Below are 7,158 nucleotides of genomic sequence, written 5' to 3'. Positions count from 1 at the left end.
GGTTAAATGCTAGATTCAATGCAGCAGATATAAACAAACCTCTAAGAACTATGGGTAAATATTTTCATTGAACATATAACAAATACCTCAGATGCCGGCAACAGTCATAGCAGATTTGGAAATTTCTTTGGATATCATTAAAGTGAGTGTAATACAATAGTTTGTATTCTCTAAAACGATAACAGAAGATTAAAATGAAATGCAGTTCTCTAAAGACATTATTTTAAAATATTTTCCACCATCTGGGGTGCGTTTCCCAAAACCATAGTTGCTAACTAAGTTAGCAGCTTTGTTGGTTGCAATGCAATCCTAACAGGTTAGCAACTATGGTTTTGGGAAACGCACCCCTGGTTGGTTGTTTGGTAAGTAATTCATTGAGGCAGACTAAAATGGTTTTCACATACTTTTCCCCCAGAAAAAAAAAGTTTCTGAGAGGTGTGAACTGATACTTGGCTTTGTTCAACTCTCAACTAAACAATGTTTATATGAGGATCATGTTGGATTAGTCCACAATCCCTCACAATACAAATTTATAGTGACAGTCTGGGTAGAGATGAGAGAGGAAGTGTTATTTGAGACCTTTTAATATTCAACTCTCTCCAGTCCAACTACTACAAATCAAACGGTTTATATTTGAAGAAATATGCATGAATAGAACAGACCGATGGACAAAATGATCTTATTGTTTCTCCCATCAATTCCAGCATTTATAGACAGACAAGTACCAGGAATGATAAGGAGAGCCGAGGCTGCTGTAGAAAGAATATTGTTTCTGTCTTCTAGTTGTTCTTTCTCCTGTGGGCTTCTGACGGTTTATCATCTCTGGTGATCTTGTACCATAACAAACCCAATGGTTGTATGACACAAGCTGAATTTATGACATGCTAGGGATCCTCGCTGCCATCAGATGCATTTTTATCTAAATCTGTGGACCCTCGGGATGTGACCTAAACTCCGCAACACTGTCCCTCCCCAAACTGAGTGCAAGTACTTTAAAATACACAGTGGAGAAAAATGGACAACTGTTTTATTTAACTTTGTTTCAGTATCGCATAAAATGCAAAACTTATTTGACATGTAAATAGAATTGCAGCATTATAAAAAGCAATTAAGCAAAGCATGATAACATTTCTTTTTATAGAAAAATGCATTAACATGCATTGACATTTGTCATATACAAAGTCTAAATTTATCAAATTCTTGCTTAAAAGACCACAGTATCTTAGTCCTCCTTAAGGCTCTACTAATGACTCTCTGGAAGCTACTGAGGGGAGGTCACACTTCCCATGTCTACCGAGGATTATGGAATGAGAGGCCAAGGAAACCAGAGAACAAGAGTCCTTATGGATGGATGATCTTCTTACTTACTTATAGAACTCAACATTAAATGTAAAGCTGTATTTTAAGCCGTTGACCAAATGGGCAAATATGACTATTACTATTTCACATAAGTGGGGTTAATGACTTGAAGCATTTGGATTATGGATGTGAGTGATACCTCAAATCATGTGGCTAAATATAAAGTTGCAATATTACTTTTCTAATGGTGGATATTAATGGGGAATAAAAAGACTTACAGTATTGCTTGAGAATGAGGGACTCAAGCTATATCAAAATATCATTCTGAGACATCTACATGCAACCACCCATAACACCCGAACAACCACCTGGTAAGGTCCTGCCAATCATTTAGAAAATCCACCTATTAACTTAGCTAAGCTACTGCTGATCAATGTCCTGGAAACCTCAAAGAACACTGATGCTGAGTCCCAATTCGCATACTATCCGTCCTAAATAGTATGCGAAACTAGAATTAGTGCGTCCCAAATCGTAGTATGTTGAAAAGATTATTCCAAAGATACCCGGATGGTCTACTATTTCCGGTTAGAATTCGAAGTGCAGATCAATGCACACTCTAAGTGCTAATATTGCCCACAACCCATTGCGTGCGGGAGGGAGGAGCTTTGCGATGGCTTTGCAGTGATGTAAACATGGCAGCCGGGTGCAGCAGCGGAGATGCGCCCCCTCAGCTTTTAAGTGTAAGAATTCAAATGTTTAACCCTAATTAAAGTTATATTTTATTTCGTTACACACATTGCACATGAACGTCAGAACCAGTCGCCTCACAAACGACCTGCGTTTGGTTCTACGACGACGCAGCCCTGCTTCTTCACTCCTCAACTTGGTAGAAGAACACATTGTAAAATGTATTGTGAAAAAATAACGATGAGAAAAAAAGATGGGAATAGTAAATTAAATTTTATTGGACATAAAGAATGAATGAAACGTTAACAGTTGCGGTGTGCGTAACTAGGCAACCGTTGTCGTTCACGTTGCATGACGTCATCGAAGTATGTCCCAGAACGTGCATACTCTTTTGCTACACCCTCAAAAGTATGTACTTTTTCCTCACAAAAAAAGTACATACTTTTAGGTCGTAGTATAAGTAGGCGAATTGGGACTCGGCATGAGTATCAATCACCCAGAATATGCTAATAATTTCCTAGCTACCGGAAACCACCCAGTACACCCCAGAAACAACTTAGTAATGCCTAAGCAACCACCTAGAAATCTCTTGCAATTCTAGCCCTAGTAACCACCCAAAACACCTTTGCAACCACATAGTTACCCAGGAGATCCGATAACGGCTTTGTGACCAGTTACCATCCAGAACACCACAGAAACCACCTAGCAATGCGCTAGCTAACACCCAGAACCTCATCGTAGAATCCTGGGAATAACTCGCTTAAAAAAAAAAAGGTAAAATATAGTTGCTTACACAAAGAAATTAACTCATATGAAGAAAAGGTCTCTAAACTCCCAGAAGTCTCACTAAACTAATCCAAATACAGTCACATGACCCTCACTTCATCTCTGTTTCTCCCCTGCGGCAGGAAGCAGCCAAAGCTCCCCAGAGAATTCATTCTCAATGACAAACTGGACTTTCTGAGTCTCTCAGGAGTCCCTCGCCCCCTCTGATACCATCTGAGGGGCTCTGGGAAACTACTGTGTATATATAGAGAGGATTAACCAGTACCAAGCTGGGGTAAATTCATTCTGGACAGCAAATGGAAGGGGGGTTGAGTGGCAGAGGTGCAACTTGACCCCAACGCAACTTGAGTGCCCAATACACACATATCAAGGGGTGATGACATACATGCGTACACTTGCTTCCAGTCGGTCATACCAGTGAAATCAAACCCTGTGATAGTTATCACTGGAGGAATGACCAGACACATGTAAATTTAATAACAAGCTCACGTATCGCTTACACTAAAGCCTGATTTATACTTCTGCGTCGGTCCTATGCCGTAGCCTTTACGCTGTAGGCTAAGCGTCGGTTTTCATTTATACTTCTGCGTCATTGTCCGCGTTGCAGTACACATGCAATCTGCTAATGTGCAATGTCCACGGGCATGTTGTCATGTTGCTGGTGTAACCTGCAGTACCACGACAAATGCCAAAGAAGAAACGGCTCGCCATCTCCACAAGGACTTGTACCATGGCAGATCAACATTGTTTTTTCGTGGACAACTTACTGATGTATAATGTTATTTAGTATAATAAATGATAAGACATTTGTTCTTCACTTTCTTTTACAAACCCGATTCCAAAAAAGTTGGGACACTGTATAAATTGTGAATAAAAACAGAATGCAATGATGTGAAAGTTTCAAATTTCAATATTTTATTCAGAATACAACATAGATGACATATCAAATGTTTAAACTGGGAAAATGTATCATTTTAAGGGGAAATTAAGTTGATTTTAAATTTCATGGCATCAACACATTTAAAAAAAAGTTGGGACAAGGCCATGTTTACCACTGTGTGGCATCCCCTCTTCTTTTAATAACAGTCTGCAAACGTCTGAGGACTGAGGAGAAAAGTTGCTCAAGTTTAGGATAAGTAATGTTGTCCCATTCTTGTCTAATACAGGCTTCTAGTTTCTCAACTGTCTTAGGTCTTCTTTGTCCCATCTTCCTCTTTATGATGCACCAAATGTTTTCTATGGGAGAAAGATCTGGACTGCAGGCTGGCCATTTCAGTACCAGGATCCTTCTCCTACACATCTATGATGTTGTAACTGATGCAGTATGTGGTCTGGCATTGTCTTGTTGGAAAATGCAAGGTCTTCCCTGAAAGAGACGACGTCTGGATAGGAGCATATGTTGTTCTAGAACTTGGATATTCGTTTCAGCATTGATGGTGCCTTTCCAGATGTGTAAGCTGCCCATGCCACACGCACTCATGCATCCCCAAACCATCAGAGATGCAGGCTTCTGAACTGAGCGCTGATAACAACTTGGGTTGTCCTCTTTAGTCCGGATGACATGGCGTCCCAGTTTAACAAAAATAACTTCAAATTTTGATTCGTCTGACCACAGAACAGTTTTCCACTTTGTCACAGTCCATTTTAAATGAGCCTTGTCCCAGAGAAAACACCTGCACTTCTGGATCATGTTAAGATATGGCTCCTTTTTTGACCTATAGAGTTTTAGCCGGCGACATCATTTTCCAAATTTCCAAGTTTCTTGTATCATTGTGTATTCTTCTCCTAAAATAAAATAATTTCTAATCATTATTTCAATTAATAAACTTAAATTCAATATTTCGTATACTTTTATTTATTTTGTAAATAACGGCATAATAAATATGACCCAATCCTAAAAGGTTCTTAAGATAGTTCCATGTTCTTCAGATTATGAAAATATTCTTCACATTGGAATAAAAAAACATTTTAAGAACTTTTCACTGAAAAATTATATGAACAAACTGGTTCTTCTATAGCATTGCAAAACTCCCTTTTGGAACCTTCAAGAAAGTAATGTAGCCATGATGGCATGGGTGATATAAGACCATTTCACTTTAGGACCGAATCTGTCAGGTTTGTTTTCTTATAATGACCCTACATACTCTTCACAGCAGAAATCAAACATATTGCTACAACACAAAAACCAACAGGCCAATCAAACCACAAGACTATGAGACTCCCACAGACGTACACGTGGAGAGAGGCGAACTAGATCCCTTTATGGGCTGTGTACTTAATAAACCCTGTCATAAGGGGTTTCATGTTTGAATTGTTGGTACCCATTAAAGAAATGAGCAGCATTCTGCTGCTGCAAGCTGTTTGAGAGAGATCGGAGCTGAGCTGGTCTCCCAGCACAGGGACGGGAGAAATGTCTGGCGGGCTTGGGCAGATTTTCACCCTGAGTAGTAAAGCATGTGTACTGTAAGGCCTTCATTACTACAGCCCAAGGCAGAGATGAGGACGATAGGGTCAGATTCCTTTATCTTTTGCACTGATTTGAAACAACTCCTGAACACTGTGAGGCAGGGGTCACCAAACTCGGTCCTGGAGGGCCGGTGTCCTGCAAAGTTTAGCTTCAACTCTAATCAAACACACCTGAACCAGCTAATCAAGGTCTTAGGTACACTTGAAGCTTCCAGGCAGGTGTGTTGAGGCAAGTTGGAGCTAAACTCTGCAAGACGTAAGAGGTCAGCGTTGTGCATGCGCCGATGAGTCACATGAAAACCAAAGTTTGTTAACAAGAGCAAAGAAAGCTAAGTTTTTCTCACTTTAGCAAAGGAAAACCAGTTTCCGTTTGGCCCATTTTGAAATCCTCTCACATTCTTCTTCACAAATCCTCGTTTTGTACTTCTTTGTTATTTTTCTTACAAAAATGCATACTGTAGATTCACTACAGGAGGACTTTGTTCAGTCCCCAGAGCCATGGGAGACACTTTTTTTAATGGATGGGCTCTTTTTATTTCACTTCTTTTGGACTGAAGCACTGCAACACCCGCTGAATGCCATGAAACGGCTTGGAAGAGCAAAGACAATTTTTTATATAACTCTGACTAGATTCGTCGGAAAGAAGAAAGTCATATCCAACTAGGTGAGGAACTGATGGCCTAATTTTTGGACGAACTAATCCTTTAAAGAGTAGCACAATTTTTACTGACAGCTCTGAAACCGCCTTTGTGTCGCGTGCGCACATAAATCTTAACAACCATGGGAGAAACTGGCATCTTGAAGTTCTGCCAAGAGAAGTTTGCGTGAAAAAAAAATTACCCCAAAAATGGCCTTCTCTTCCTCTAACCAAAATGGATTTATCACAGCTTTCACAGTATTTTCATATGTACAGCTTTCAAATGACAAAGCAGTCTCCATGTCTCCACTCATTTTAAACTGTTGACCAAATTCTTGTTTGTCAGTAAACTCCCTAAAGAGAAAGTAAGTAGACAAACTCCTCTGCATTTTACATCATTCATTATAATGTGAAAAACAAGCAGCTTTGGAAGTGGAATGTGATTTATTTGAGGGCTTTTTTTTGTTTTTGTTTAAAAGTTCGTTTGATGCGGGGTGGCAGTCATGATGGTTGAATAGTTGTGGGCTAGTGAGGGTTCCTCCCTAAGAAGTGTTTGTTTGTGTTCCACTATCACAGCTGGAAAAAGCACGGAGCCATATCTCATGCAGGCCAACCAACATCATGTGGCCAGAAAGGTGAATTCATATGTGACAAGAGATGACAGCGATTATTCTCCTCCAGATGTTCAGAAGATCCATTTTCACTTAAAAATGAATGGAAAAACAAGTTAAAATGACTAAAAATCCAATGCTTCTTGTCAGTCAACAAACCTTGTAACGTAACAACAAACCCAGTTCTACCAGGTTTGAACACTCGGACACTGTTGGGAAGGAGTCAAAAAAAAAAAAGTACAGGAAGTTTGCTTTATTTTGCATCCTCAAGATAAGAGATTCCATAACAGCATCAGCGCCGGATGGCGAAGAGGTATTCTCCTGCACTGATGGACCATATTTAGGAGGTTCACTGGTACAAGACAATGTTTTCAAGGTGTTCTGGTGACAAACTTGTCAGATGCTTGGATGGCTTGGTTCCTCTTGAGAAAATGACTTTAAAGTAGCTTAGCGTGTTAGGATACGTAGCCTTACATTGACAGAACTCCATCAATATTTGCCCATTTTTTCCATTCCTGGATGTCAGTAGGTGAAAACTTTCCACGGGAGCAGTAGCAGATCTCCCCTTATATGGATCTGGGTGCTGAGCGCTGACACGATGAGCTCTGCTGTTGAGTTTACGGCTTCCTAAATAGTTTTGTTTCCATTCCAGCGAGCTATAAAACCTCTGGG

The sequence above is a fragment of the Carassius gibelio genome, chromosome A25 (assembly GCF_023724105.1).
Source record: "Carassius gibelio isolate Cgi1373 ecotype wild population from Czech Republic chromosome A25, carGib1.2-hapl.c, whole genome shotgun sequence".
Taxonomy (NCBI): Eukaryota; Metazoa; Chordata; class Actinopteri; order Cypriniformes; family Cyprinidae; genus Carassius; species Carassius gibelio.
This window is presented reverse-complemented; position numbering follows the sequence as displayed.